This window comes from Dromaius novaehollandiae, chromosome 10 (genome assembly GCF_036370855.1).
Source record: "Dromaius novaehollandiae isolate bDroNov1 chromosome 10, bDroNov1.hap1, whole genome shotgun sequence".
Lineage (NCBI taxonomy): Eukaryota > Metazoa > Chordata > Aves > Casuariiformes > Dromaiidae > Dromaius > Dromaius novaehollandiae.
This window is the reverse complement of record NC_088107.1, coordinates 15,526,935-15,542,739: the sequence shown is the minus strand read 5'-3', so window position 1 is coordinate 15,542,739 and position 15,805 is coordinate 15,526,935. Positions and strand designations below refer to the sequence as shown.

General features: G+C 40.0%; 1 long non-coding RNA gene across 2 annotated transcripts in view; it reads left to right on the top strand.

The window, feature by feature from the left end:
* Window positions 1-4,985, top strand: part of LOC135329357 (uncharacterized) — a 29,280-nt gene extending 24,295 nt beyond the window's left edge. For both annotated transcript variants that reach the window (XR_010390774.1, XR_010390773.1), the window contains exon 3: window positions 513-4,985. This is a non-coding gene — a long non-coding RNA (uncharacterized LOC135329357). The remainder of the gene's footprint in view (window positions 1-512) is intronic.
* Window positions 4,986-15,805: the final 10,820 nt, after the last annotated feature.

Here is a 15,805-nt window from a genome sequence, read left to right as displayed (position 1 = left end):
TTAGGATGGTGCAAAATCTATTTTATCTTATTTTTTTCTTCTAGAAATGAAGAGATTGTAAAGAGAGACTCTCTCTAAAAGATGAGGCTTGAAGTTGCTTTACTTTAAATAGCACTAACAACACTTTGAAATAAAAGATTGTTCTGTGAAACTCCTCTAGTAATGAAAAAGATGACTTTCTCTTTCATACGCATACATTTTTACTTGGTTAAAGAATGTGGGCTTTTTTCAAATTTTCAAGTCTCTGGAGTTTATAATTTGTAAGGAAATGTTAAAGGACTTATTTTCATGTGTGCTATGGGTAACTTGAATTATGCAGTATACTGAAGGCAAAGCAGCAGCTTCTTCATTTGTGAGAATAAATGAAAATGCGTGAAGTGATAGAGTACAGTTTGTAAAGAGTTTCCTACATTTCATCATTCTCTTGTTCATCTTTTCCTGTTGCTGTCTCTTATGGACAGTATTTGTTTACTTTCCTTTTAAATTTTTATTTATTTATTTTTTGCTCACAGTGGTATTACGTTTCTGTAAGAAGACCAGATGAGATTGAACCCACTGGGTGGAGAAGGTTATGGAGCCTGCACCTGCAGCAGGTGAGGGGCTCCAAGGGGGAGCAGCCAGCTTGGCCTTGCAGCGTTGGGAGGAACTCCTTAAGGACCAGAGGGGACTGGGTTGATTTTGCTGCAACTCAGAAAATCACTGAACTGGGTAAAATCAAGTCTAAAAGCAAAGATGTGCCTACAAGGACAGTATGTAGGGAAGAATTGTGTATATATTATTTTTATTGTGCCCTGCCTTCCCTCTCCTGTTTTGTCTTCTCTGTTTAAAAGACAACTCATTTAGTTTCATGCCAATGAAACTTGTATCTTTGGAGTTTAAAAGCCTTTCAGTATTCTTTGGGGAGCTTGCTACAGGAGAAGATCTCAGCAGATGCATTGCAAAGCTCTGGCCACCTCAGGCTCACTGTTTCTGTTAACTTCTGAATAATTGTGCTTGACCTTGAACCCTGCATATTCTTTTCTTCAGTATGACATTTCCAGACTGAGTAAATGGCAATGGCAGTGTAGCTGACTCTACAGTGTTTTTATGGCTCATCTAGGGAAGCTTTAAACTCTAGTTCTTTTCCAAACAACTTTTGGTATATATATATATTTTATTATGTTGTAAAATACCAGCTTAATAATCAGCAGTTGTCGACTGTTACTTTGATGTAGTCCTATGAAACTTCAAGAAGGATTATATGGTTGTAGATCACAGCAATATTTGAATGTAATTGTTTTGCTTACAGTTAATGTTGTGAACATTAAACGGTGCTAGATTTTCCTGTGTCTCTGACAGTTTACTCCCAAATATATAGGCCCATGCTCATTCTTTCTGTAGGGTGTTAAACAAAGCCAAAAGTTTTCTAAGAACTAAATTCTTTGTAAAAGCACTGGCCTACTCATTGTAAACAGGATGGGCTATGCAGATGTTTAGTCATGAGCACACTCTGGAAAACATAGTCACTTTTGCTCTGAGGGCATGATTTCACTGCAGTGTGGTGAAACATCCCAGGCTTAGTTCAGCCAAAGCTATTTTGAAACTGCAGCTCTGCTAAGGGAGTTAATTCAAGTAGCCAAGTTAACCCGGCTGTACTGCTTCTTGAACTTGCATTTGTGCCTCTGTGTTTTCCAAAGCAGTCTTCTCCGTGGGTGCCTCCGAGTGTCCTTCATCTCTGCTAGAACTAATGATACCTGGAGAGGAGGAGTTAATTCCTTTCAGTGAAAGAGCCTTTCTGCAAGCTACGTCTATATCTTGGTTTTAGTATTTACCACGCATTACTGACTGAGAATGGTTGTCAGGGTATCGTACAGAAAATGAGACCAGAGATGGCAAAAACAATAGCCATGAACAATGTGTGTGGCCTGCATGTCTGCTAAATGCTATGGAAGGCCTGGGGCAATATTGCTAGAGCTGTTAAGGCTGGTCAGGGCTGTCCTACACAGACTTGTGTTTTTCTACAGCATCCCACTCGTGCTACCTGTGTGTTAGCCATAGCATATCCTGCCTTCTGTTTGGATAAAGGCCTTGATGATCATGTTCAACCATCAGGTTGGTTTCTTTCTATTTGACCCCGGAGTTTGTTTTTGTTCCTCCGGGAGGAGGAAGTTTCATGGTGCTTCCAAATGTACAAGCGAAATACGTGGCCATAATGATACTCACCAAAGCATGAAGGGTTTTGTTTTCCCCAATGATAACGTCATTGTTGTTGATTCCTTTGTTGTTTAACTGACTTATTTCACTGAGTTTTGTATGTTCCTGTAAGAAGGTCCATGGCATGTTATCACAGGTGCTAATAATTCCCACAGAAAAAGCTTTACAGCTCTCCTGAGCGACTTGCAGGGTAAAGGTTTGAATCTGAATGAAGCCGTGTTGTTTGGAAGTTCAGAAGAGGAATGTCCAGAGGACTCTGCTCAGCGTGTGGCACGCAGCTTCTACTGTGTCAGCATCCACTTTCCTCATTGACAGCAGAGACAAGTTTTCCATGTTCAGTAAGAAAGACATAGCAAATTTAACATCTGAAAAGTCCACCTACTTGAAAACTTTCAAGGAAAACCTGAAAAAGGTTAGAGTTTTATAGTGCTGATAGCACACTCTTCTGCATTGATGAAAAAACTCTTTGCTTCAACATAGTACTGTATGTGTGTTTATCTGATCTATTTTGCTGTATGCTTGCACTGTAATTTTTGATAGAAGGAATGTCTTTTTATTAGTATTATAAATACTAGCATTTATTTCTTAGATCCACATACACAGTTAGGTATATGAGGAGAGAGAAAATAATTTTGAAATATTCCCAAGGCAACTCCTACAAATTTTAGTTATAAGGAATTCTTTTCTTGACTTTAAGTTGACATTACCCAGTTGGAGAATAAAAATCGTCATTTATATGACTGTGAGTAGCAAATCGTCTACACAAATGATGATCAATTCTCCTCCATTATTTGTAATTAGTTACCAGGAAATAATTAGAAATAATTACCAGGAAATAATTAGAGCAGAACCATTGAATAGTGAATTTTTTTTTTAAATTTACCACTTGTTTACAGAAATGGAAGTGGAAAAAGAGGTGAAGTTTGTCTAATAAGATATTCATTGTACATTGCCAGGCTAGTTCTCTTTATTAACAATGGTTTGAGGGCAGATGAACTTCTGGGTAACTGTGTTTGAGAGAGAAATTTTAATAGAATGAATGCACTAGATGCAAGGTTGAAACGTAATGCCAATTTTTGCTATGTTTGGAAAAACTCCAGATTTTTGAATTTTGTTAGCTTACAATATTTTAAGTAGAGGAATCGTTTTCTTAAGAAAACTAATCTTCTCCCGCCTGCAGATCAGGACAGATGTTGAATAATGGATAAATAGTCGTAAGCTGCAAATCAGCATTAACGTTGAACAGTATTGCTGATGCTGACATTGGCAAAGACTGTATTTCTTTGTTAACTTGCATGTTACCCATACTAAACAGAAAGGTTTTTTTCCTCTATGAAAACTGTGATTACTGGCAGAAGTAGCTGACTTATTTGGAATGCTATTTTCACTATTTCTAGGAGTGATAAGAGCGATACACACATATTTGCACAAAATCAGCAAACTTACAAATGGTTCCCTGACCACGAGAACCGATGCAGTCTGTTTCTTTTGAACTTATGTTGATTTGTTTCCCACAAATATAACACAAAGCTTGTAGTACATCATCAGTACTTGATATGACTCCCCACTACAATAACTGGAGGACCTTCTCATTACCCTAAAGCTTTACACATCTTCCTAAGATGTTCCTGGTATCCTTCTCTTTACATTTAGCTCCCTCCCAAGGCCCTTGCACATCTGACTGGGCAAGGGGCACAGTACTTGCTGTGGTGGATTCAGAGCTATGCCCGTGCTGTTTGGCCAGCTGGCTGCCCTTGCCTCACGCATTACTGACCTGTCCTCTACTTGCCGTTCCCACAGGGACAACTGGTCTAGGTCTCTCCTCTCTACCAGCTACTGCCTTCGAAATAGCCAGTCCTTTGTCAGATTTATTTGGAATTGGCCAAAAGGTTAAAAAAAGGAGGGAAACTTACAGGTTAATAGAGTTAATAGCATAAGCCTCATTTTCTTGCAACTGTTTGCAGAACCATGCCTTAGTTATTTAGGCACTTGTTTTTAGGTTAACTGATAATTGCTGTCTCTAGCAAGTAAAGAGCACACCCCATTTTCCACATAATGATTAGTGGAATTAGAGCTTTTACTGAATAGATTAGATCTTTCTGGTTTCTGTTAATCTCTAACTGGCATATTTAAAACTATGTATAGAGAAACTGTAGGATCATTATGAATCTAAAGTAATGTATTTATAACTTCCTAGAATTCCTTGGCTGGAAGGAAGTAAAATATGAAGTTTATTATTTATTTCAGCATGTGTTGGTTAAAGCATTCAAGTGAGAACTATAGAAAAAGAATACAAGGGAAGGGAAACACAGAAGTTTTACAAAAAAATAAACAGTAAAGTGATTATATGGAACCATACTTGAAACCTTTCCAAAACTGCAAAGCTTACTTTGTCCTGAAGCATGAATTCTTACTTTATGTTAACTATTTACTTATTTTTAGTGAAGAATGATTTTATGCTAGAGTCTAGAAACAATAGTCTAATGAAAATATATATGCACTTGTTTTTTCTCTGAGAAATTATTTAGTTCATGGGGATTTGGGTGTGTGTATTATATTCTTATATTCTGAATATACCTCCTCTGAATTCTGTGATGAGCAACAGCAGAGGTATCACACTAGCAGAAAAAATGTAAACACTGAAAATGGTGTCTCTGCACAAGGGCTAACTGAGCAGGATATTGTAAATACTGTTTCCTAAGTGATTTTATGAATTTTTATTGCTTGTATGAATTCACTCTACCATATAAAAATATGGTAATAGTAAAATAAAATATTATTATATTACTGATTATATTACTAAGATTATTAATCATATAATTCTTATATTATAGCCATGCATATTATTATATAGTAATATGATAGATTATAATTATTATATATTGATCATATTAATAAATAATAATTATAATAATACAGTAATTCTTATTAATGTAATATCGACAGGGATGCAAATAATACTGTTGTTAGAACTGTAGTAATAATAGCCTTCCCAGTTTTTAGCAAGACTACATGAGCACTAACAGTGAAAAAGGTCCTAGCACGTGCTAGGGACTTTGTTCCAGAGGCTGCAGAAAGCTATCGGAGCAGCCATTTTACGTGAGCTTCTGCTTAACAGAAGGGAAGTAATTAAGAAGCTGAAATCAGAAGTACCGGGTACGAAATGATCATTACAGAGTTCACTTTTCTAAGGAAGAAAAGGTATTGGACCAACAGAATAAGGACAACAGATTTCAGAGAAGCAGACTTCCACAAATGCAGGGAACTGCTACGGAGGATTTGTTGGGCAGGCAATGACGGGGATGAAGGGGTGCAGCTGCGGAGGGAGAGGCATTACATGCACGACCACAACCTCTCAGTGTGGTGGTGAAATAGGAAGGGTAGAAACGGGCGTAATGGCTGTTTCAGAAGCTCTTCAATGATTTGAAAATGAAACAGAAATAATACAAAATGGGGAAAAAGAACATATGTACTGAGACTGAATGCACAGGAATAGAACAAATCTGTAGGGATAAAACAGGATAGGAGTTTGAATTAACAAGCGCCACAGAAGACAACAACCACTGGGTCTAGAACTGAGAGGAAATGAAGTGTATTTTCACTACTAACCAGAAGGCACATAAATACTCTCCAATTCGGAGAAGGCTACCTTTTAGTTCAGTAGCATTTCTGCAAAAATGCTTATTGTGTCTCAGTATTGACAAAAATTAATTTTAACAAGGAAATAGAAATTTAGGTCAATGTACCTACACAACATATTATAGGATACTTCAGGGATAAATGTGCAAGTTTGCAGGATCTGACTAAATTCTCCCTGCGACGCTTAAGAAAAAAGTAGCTGAAGTAATCTTTGAACTCTTAATCATTATGCTCATGAATTTGTAGAGCATGAGTAAACTTAGAGAGAGAGGAAAATGGGAAACATCCAGAAAATTCAGATCTTAAAGAAGTATTTATGAGCCAGCTTAACCTTCTGGACTCTGGAACAAACCTGTAATCAGCTTTAAGTAAATATTTTTTCTCCCCATTGGTCTAGATTTTAACCTTCTAAAGTTCCTGTATCTGTGAGCAACATCTACGGACCTCTGGCAGGTGTCAGATTTGACATAAGCAGGCATATAGACTTAGAGAAGATAAAGTAATAAACAATCCACGTAGAATAGTTAGGAGCTGATTACTTTGAGCCAATCTAATCATTTTCTGAGATAGTTTAATTGGCGTAATGAATAAAGATGAAGCAGTATATGTGGCACACTTGGGCTTTGGTTATCATTCCATATGACTGTCTCCAAAGCAAGCGCAGAGAAATAAAGCCTAGATGTAAATGTCATGAAGTGAATGTGTAACTCATTGAAAAATTATTGATTCAAAGATTATCTATGTCTAATTAGGAAAATTTCTGAAGAGTTGGAGCTCTGGATCTGTGTAACTATATATTATTTTTCTTAATGAGCTGGATGATGGTATAAAGAAAATTAAAAGACATTTATAAAACATGCAAATAACACTAAATTTGGAGAAGGTGCAAACAGCTGGGAATGCCCGAGCAGAATTCAGTAAGATTTTGACTGAATAAGAGACTCTAAAATCTAGGAAATTCAATCTGATATAGATTATTACAAAGTTATACATCTAGAAGATCAAATGTGTGAACACAAAATGAAGAATATACGGTTAGGAAGACAGAAAATTATCTTGGGGGCCTCATGAAGCCAGACTAAACAAGTTTAATGTAGTCCAGGTCTGTTAGCTGGAACTCTGGGATAAAATGTGCGTGAATGAAAAAAGTTATCTCAAAGTTACTTTAAAACTGGTTAGATATTTTAACAATGTTAGCTTTTCCCCGTATTCTTATTATTTTGAAACAAAAGCAGGGGAAAGAAGGGAAAAATGAGAAAAATACAAGTATCAGGTTTCACTTGTTTTTCATCTCCCAGATAGGAAACCATGGAAATGTTACGTATGTGTATGTGTGCATGCACACATGCGTGGGCCTTTATGTAAAGATTTGAATTACAGTGTTTTGGTTTGGGAGTCAGATGCTCTGCAGAAGTGTCAGTGCAACTATGCTGGTTATCTGGCCAAGCCACACTAAGGAACAATCACTTCCATAGTGATCCTTCGTATCAGAGGTTTTGATTCAACCCACAGTGATAAAAGCCAAATACACAATTCCAGTCTGATTTCCCTCTAGTTTAAACGTGGTTAGATAGACAGTTTTGATTAAGTTTTGATTAAGTCCTAAATCTGCTTATAAGAGACAGCTGGTTGATTTGCAGCAAAGAATAGACTGCATTTGTCTGCCCTCGTACTTCTTGACTGATGGTGGTTGCCGTGTTACTTTCTGGGAAATGCACTTTGATTTTTTGATAGTGTGGCTATCTGCTAACTTTCTCTCTCTCTCTCTCTCCCCCATCTCTTCCTCTCTCCCTCTGTTTCTCTCTCTCTCTCTCTCTCTTTTTTCCCTTTAAGAAGCTGATATATTTGTTCTAGAATGTCACAGGAGTGTTAAGATTTTATATTGAAATGAACTGGGGGAGAAGTAAAATGAACTCTCCAAGTTTCTAATAGGGACAGATGCAGGCATCTCCAGGAATTCCTGAAGATGAGAAAATTCACTGGCTCTTCTGAGAAATATAACAAATAAATGCCAATTACAGAGCAGATTTTTCTTTTTTTAATCACTGTGGTTGTGATGTCCTTTTACACAGGAAAAATGATGACAAATTGAAAATTGAATATAAAGATCAAGAGTGAACTGGAAAGCAGAATATAGCCCAGCATTTAGTTTTAAGGTGTACATCTGGGGTCAGAAAGAAAGGAGGAAGATGACAAGACCAAAACAGGGACTGAGAGAGAAAGTAATAGGATTTGGGCTTGTGCTACCACCAAGCATGTACACAGATTCTGCTGATGCCTGTTACTGTAAATTGAATGCCCTGTGAGTTTCTAATAGCATTGCAGTAGACCCCTGTCTTGATCTTAGCATAAACGAAGGACTGTGTGTTAAAGAAAACTGCCCCATCCGAAAGAAGGAAACAAGTTAAAAAGACTCGAAACAAGAATGTGTCTTGCAGCTCCTGGAGAACCTGATCTACAGCAAGCTGTTATCTGCTCTCACGCAATTCATTAGCACTAGTTGTCAACCTTTTATGTGTATGTATGCCACCTGTATGCCTGTTATTTCTCTTTCACAGTAAACACTAACTGAAACATGGCCAGTACGCTGAGCTGAGGAAATGTCTGGACCAAAGCAAAGCCTTGATTTCTTTTGGCATTGAGCATTAACTTGCCTGAAATTATTTTAAAGCAATTGAATAACTGACTTAAAGATAATTTTTTTCTGATTGCTTTTTTTCAAGCAGGGGCAAAGATAAAGGAGGAACATATCATTGTCCACTTTTTCCAGTACAATCTTAACATGTTACCATGTGAACTTTCTCCCCAGACCAAAACATAAATACATAGCAATTAGACTTTCTCCTTTCTTTGTGTTAGTTTGTTTCTTTTTTGCATTTCATAGCTAAAAATTTATGTTGCTTCTCCTCAAAGTGGAAAGTCACATATGGCCTACAAGGGGAGAAGGCTGTAAATAGCCAGGCAGATACGTGTCCTTCTCTTGCCAGAATGAGCTGATTAGATCCGGGCTGGGTAGCTTTGCATACCACTGCACTGTATATTGTGAACATATCATAGGTAGCTATGTCATGCTATTATCCACCACTGTAGCATAGTAGCAGGCTAGACTGAGGAAAACTTCAAAAGTGTGAAAGGGTATTTCCTGAGAGTAGCATATAAACCCTACAAAAGTTGTAGCTGTTTTCTTTCTATTGATAACTGGTGAAAATCTAAAAGGCTGAGAAACATATTCTGAATGTGTCTTTTACAAACTTTCATTGATTCTGTGTGGAAAAGCAAAAACATGCTATCTGCACATTTGAGAGCATATGAAGCACTACAGACTGTTTTCAACATGTACCTTGTGCTGCCATAAGAAAATATATGGAGAGCCCCATCTGTTAAATCTACTCAGAAGCAACAAATTAATTTTTAAATAGATCTTAAAGCATGGAAGTAACAGCTCCACTTCTTGGCATGTTCATTTTCTTTGCAATTCATACTTAAATGACACTGCTCTTAAACATTATTAATGTAAATCAACAGATGAGGAAATAGTGAAAATCAGCATTTTCACTTCCATTTTGTTTTGTGGTATTTCTGAAATCTGCATTCTTTATTTAGATTTAAGGACCCCAATAACAGATCTGTACTAGGTACTTTTTTGTGCTCATGCTCTGCTTTTGCCTAGAATTGACGTCAGATGGTCAGAAGCATTATATGTCATTATAACTAGTTATATTAGAGTTTAGAGATACTGGTTAAGTCTTGTGTCAGCTAATGCTGAGTGTCCAGAAATGTGCTGCTTGTGTTTGAAATCAGCTTACCAGGATGTTCTGTGACAATAACAGCTGTTCTGCTGTTACATTGCATCTTACCATGAGTCCATACTTTCTCCTGTAGGATTACTGTATAGGTGGAGGAACGTGCAGAGCGCTAAGCCACCTCTTGTGATGCTCATTGTTGAAAAAGCCCTCCAAGTTGCATAATGATTGACCTTGCTGCATTGTTCATGATACTCATTTTAAAATACAACTTCTGCTTTCAGACTGTAGTTTAAATTTTCTCTTTATTGGACAATATATAGTCTTGCATGTTTGTGAATGTTTGCAAATAGAGCAGAAGATGAGGACTGTGCCTTGAGATAGCTCCAGTGCTTACTGGAACTTAACATGTTTATCCGAACATGATAGGTAAAGGTACTGGAAATTTTATTTGTCAGATCTCTTACGTTTTTCTGCTTTCTTACAAAAACAAATGATCCTGACATATATGCTAAAAAAAAATTCTGTAGGTACAATCCAGTCATCACTGATGTTTGTTTTTCCTTTCTGTTTTTGAGAAAGGCTTTCCTTTGGCCTTTTTCCTACTTGCCACTCTTCACCATTGCTGATAAGAAAATGAATACAAAATCAATTCTTTTGTTTATGCATGTTTTTATTGAAAGGCTTTTGCTTCTGGCTAATTTCTTCCACTTGACCAGGCAGATTTTCAGCTGGGGCTGCTCTGATAGTTGCTCCAGCGTTTGGAGTTTGTGCTTCTGTTACGTGTAATGACTAGCTTCAAAATCTGTTTTTTTTCTGACACTGTAATATACTATGTTAGAAATACTGCCTCTTTTTCTATCGTGGGGATGAGGATGGTAGATTATCATTCATCACATACACTTGTGAACATTTGAGCTAGGAGTAAGCAGAAGAGTAGAACAATTATTCCTATTTACTTTCTCCAAAATCAATCTCCGACGTTATGTAGGTCAGCATGAATATACTTTCATTTTGCATTTGAGCGAAAGGTGACACAGTTCTGCCAGGACTCTCATCATGACCAATTTCCTTTGCAGTCAGTTTGCATCTTTTCTTTTTCATTTATTTCTTAGTGTGCTATTTGAAATACGCATGTTCTTTCAATGTTGTGCATCATGTGAAAGCTGCTTTGTTTGTAAAATGATGTGTCAAGTTTTTGTGCCCTGCATTTGTACTCATTAAAGTGAATTTGAGCTGTCATATTCCAACTCTGTTATCTTTCTATTTTACAAAATGTGTGTGGAATTTTCCTTTGACAGAGTGACTGTTGTGAATTACGCTCTTTGGCAAATATTTTTCTGCTGAGGAACCAGATGGACAGGCACCCAAGTAGAATACCTCCTTGTTCAAAATTATACGAAACAGAGAACATTTTTTGTTAACTGAATTAATGAGGTCAGTGAGAACCTGTTATTAAGAATAATTTTGCCCTTTGCATAATTTTGTGCTCATAATCGCTTAAGCCACCTCTAAGAGAAATGTAATCATTCCTGGCTAAGAACTTCAGAGACTGGCATACCTAAATGAGCATTTGTGCTGATATAGCAAGTCTTTGTAGAATTCGTAATTTTTGCAAAACCTCATCATTATTTTAGATTCTTTGAACAACAGAATATTTCCTGGAATTTAACTTTGTGTTTCTCAAGTGTTATTTAATAAAAAATAAACTAGTACCCCACTGCCTTCCCCAGACCAAAACCCAGTCCCCTCTTTCTCCCCTCTGCCTTCCCCTAAGAATAGTATGGTACTATTTAGAGGTTTGGTTGGTACTTATCCTGTGAGTGGGAGCCTGGAAAACTGCATGAGATAAAAATGGTTGCTTACTTTTCTTTGCATTTTGTACAATGTTTAGTTTCATTCTCCTCTCAGGCCTAACTTCCACTTAGTGCATTTATCTCGTTGCATCTCACTCTTGGCAAGAGCTTCAGCATTATATGTGCTTAAACAATTGCATTTGCCCAAAGTGGATGGTTGTTTTCAGGTCAGATTAAAAAAAACCCAAAAAACAAAAAACAAAAAAAACAAAGCTTAACAAAAAACTGCTGAGGGACAGGTTAAGTTATGGTGAGATCTTCGAGATGTTACTTCATGTTGAGAGAACCTGTCAGAAGTCTAATGGGTAATAGCTTTTTAACTAGTTTTCATTGGAGTAGCGTACAAAAAAGGAGTATTATGTGGTAATGCAGTGCACATACAAGAATAGTTCTTATTTTTAAAGGTACTATTGCAATAAAAGTTATTATATACCTCTTTGTTGAGAAATCATTGTAATTGCTTAATGAGTCTGACAGATGTTGCCTACATGAGCTAAGTTTCTGCTGTGTTTGTAAAATACACCCGTGAGAGGTAAGCGTGGTTCATCTGTTGTCGCTGAGCCTCAGGGTCACCTTCAGGCAGTGCATGTGCAAGGCTAGAAAGAAAGCCTACAATTCAGAAAGCAAAACAAAAGCTTTTATGGTTATCTGGTTTAAATTGTCCAGAATTTGCAGGAAAATTCATAGGGTGGGGGAAGAAGACTCCATAAGGTTGACCTGACGAGATTTCAAAACAAATTGTTTTCTTAGAGGGATTTGCTCTACTGCAGAGTGAGGAAGAGAATTTGTGCATCCAGGCTCCCTGGCTCCTTGAGTACTTACTGTTCTTTCATTGCACAATTCACACTGAAAGATAGTTCTGCAGAAACTACAAGCAGTCCAGAATACCATGCAAACTGCTTGGTGGTGTTTGCAGACAACTTTATTTTATTTCAGATCAACAGCTCCAACTTTGATACTATTTGACAGGCTGCCCATATATTACCTTAGCTGCTGTTCGGCAGCAGCCCATGCAGACAGCTTACTGTGAAGCTTGAAATGATGTTTTGCATATTAATTGAGTGTTACTATTTCCTGGGTTATTTCTGGATTCCTTAGAGCCAGAAATACCGTGAGAATTGGTAATTCTTGGCATGTCAAAACCAAAGTATAAATTCAAAAGAAATATTTGAGTGGACATTCTTATGCTTTGATTCCTAAGGCAAGCTGTTCAGGGTGAAGGCATAAGAAATGAGAAGGTCATTTTAGATGAAAACAGTCTGTTCTGTTTCCTGCCAAGTTTAAGACTTATTTTTTATAGCTGCTGAAAGTCAAGAGCCCCTGTGAAGTGATTTACTTTGGGAATTCTATTGAAATAGAGCTTGCAGGAGAAACTGTAAGCACTATAAGCTGACAAGCAGTAAGTGGAAACACCTCTTATAGTGCAGAACAGAATACATTTACCTTATTTATAACGAATGGCATGTTGAATGTTGTGGCTTTGTATAATTATGTCAAATCTTCCCCATGATTGGTGAGAATTGCTCAAACTGACCCCAAATCTGGATGCAGGTCACCAAATTCTGGCAGTGTATTTTGGATTTTGGATATAGTCTATAAATTTCCTTATTTCAGATACCCTCTTGCTCCCTTCACACTACTGGGTCTTCAATTATTAATGGGTGATTTGCTGAGGAAAATATTCCGTAACATGCAATTATTTACTTATGGTGACTATCATACAGGTGTCACGATGGTTTGTAGGGGTTTTAAACTTATAAACAATGTAACCTTAAAAGTGACATTACAAGATCAATATTTTTTAGTAGTATGCACATATTTTACTCATATAAATCTTTCTACATTATCTGGGTTTTTTTTGTTTCCAGTATTTTCTGCTTGTCTTCATGTACTATCTGAACTTTTACAACTGGACTGCCTGATCTTTCCTTGCTTCAATTTCCGCACTACGCTCCCGCTGGCCCCTGCTACTCCTAACTAGAAATGATGTTTTTCATATGACAGGGGACAGAATATGAATCAGACCAAGGAGACATAGCTTATACTGGAAACAAGATCTATTTGTTTATGTTAAAGAAATATAAATGACTAGTTGTCTTTGTAACATTCATGCAGCATAATTAAATCACATCAAAGTAATAAAGAGCATTATCAAGCTTGCTAGAATTCTGAATGCAAAAGCCAAAAAAATACACCCAGACCAAGTATATTTGGATTCTTCCCTTTGGCTTCTGGCCATGAAGTATGTGCAGCTCAGACAGGGACAACGGATGGCCTAATTACCATCCACAGCTGGGCTAAAATGAGAAAAAATGGGAGGCACCTGCTGCTCTGGGCCTGGGAGGGGGTGTTGGGGTGGCCGTGTGCTGCCAGTGAGGCTCTGCTGCTGTGGAGGGCAGCGGGGTGAGGAGACCCCCACTGAGGGTGCTGGGGTGAGGGGTGGCAGGGTGAGGGGTGAGGAGAGCCTTGTTGAGGGGTGGCAGGGTGATGGTGACTGGTTGAGCGGTGGCAGGGTGAGGGGAGCCCCAGTGAGAGGGGGCAAAGTGAGGGGAGCCCCGCTGAGGGGGAGCCCCATTGAGGGGTAGTGGGTGGAGGGGAGCCCCATTGGGAGGTGGCAGGGTGGAGGGGAGCCCCGCTGAGGGGTAGTGGGCCGAGGGGAGCCCCATTGGGAGGTGGCAGGGTGGAGGGGAGCCCTGCTGAGGGGTAGTGGGTGGAGGGGAGCCCCATTGGGAGGTGGCAGGGTGGAGGGGAGCCCCGCTGAGGGGTAGTGGGTGGAGGGGAGCCCCACTGAGGGGGAGCCCCATTGAGGGGTAGTGGGCTGAGGGGAGCCCCATTGGGAGGTGGCAGGGTGGAGGGGAGCCCTGCTGAGGGGTAGTGGGTGGAGGGGAGCCCCACTGAGGGGGAGCCCCATTGAGGGGTAGTGGGCCGAGGGGAGCCCCATTGGGAGGTGGCAGGGTGGAGGGGAGCCCTGCTGAGGGGTAGTGGGTTGAGGGGGGCCCCATTGGGAGGTGGCAGGGTCGAGGGGAGCCCCGCTGAGGGGTAGTGGGTGGAGGGGAGCCCTGCTGAGGGGCGGCAGGGTGAGGGGAGCCCCTGGGGGGGAGCCCCCTGCCCGGTAGAAGGTTCCGGAGAGTGCAGGGCGCGGCCGGGGGAGGCCCCGGAGCCTTGGCCAGAGGCAGCCGGCCGTGCCTTGCAGTGGTTGCTGCTCGGTCCCCGGTGCTGGCTAAAACCGAGCCTGCTGAGGACAGCGAGCTGTTGACAAAAGCTTTTGAGTTCTGTTTGGCTTTCCCTAGCCCCTCTGAGCCTTTGTCTAGAACATTAAACCTTTTCGGTCTTACTCAGGAGCTGATACAGGAGAAGGCGTCAGCAGATCCACCACCAGGCTGGTGTGGGGTGTCCCGTAAGGCGACGGGCGGTGGGCAGGATTCAACAGGAGGCTGAGACGTACCCCGAGAGAGGGGGAGATCAGCGTCTGGAGAGAAACTGCCAGCAGGAAGATTAGGAGCAACTGAGGGAGGGAGAGAGAGGAAGAGGCAGCCACCTGCTCTTCGTCACTGGGACCGCGGTAAGCCAAAGCCTTCTCTACTTCTATTTTCCACGCAGGAGAGAAGGGGAGAGCTCTGGGAGATGAAGGAAACAGGACCCAGTGAGCCCTGGGTAGAAGGGAAAGCCAAAGCTGGTTTTTGTGGAGTTTTGTGGTTATCCTGGAAGGAGGAGCGTGTTCCCTTGCCGTCGAGGAGAAAGGGTGGCAGGAAATAATGGGAATCCCTTACCCGCCACCCTGGGCTGCGTTGGATACAAACGAAGCCCCTTGAGGGGACTGTAGGGGGTCGAGTGCTTTACTGTTGGAGTTACTTCTTAGAAGGTGGTCACATTTTTTTAGCTTGTATCCCAGCCTGTGACACAAAACACCACGAAAACTTGGGAACTGAGAGAGCTTGTGACAGCAAGTAACAGAAAAAAGTCTCATCTTTGAATTAGATCTGACTCACGTGGTTTAGTGAATGTTAGTAAAGACCTTCCTTGGTTTAGCCTAGTATTGGGTCGAGGCTTGTTTCTTCCCAGCTAGCTTTTGAGACTTTGAGATCTGCTCAGGTGTTGAGGCACTCCTCCAGAAGCAAAGGCTTGAAGAGTTGGCAGAAGTGAAGGGTCTGAGGTGGCTTTGTCTCTCCTGGTCTAGCACCTTAGTGGCTCCTGATTAGCTTACGACAGAAGCGGTGGAAGTACGAGGGCTTTTGCTGCTGTGTGGAGGCTAACAACTTTTCTGATGTCTGGGAACACAAAGATACTGCTGCACAGCAGAGCAGAATGCACGATGAGCCAGAAAGCTTTCGCGTGCAGTCTGGTAGCAGTAAGTCATTTTCCAAGGGTGGCAAA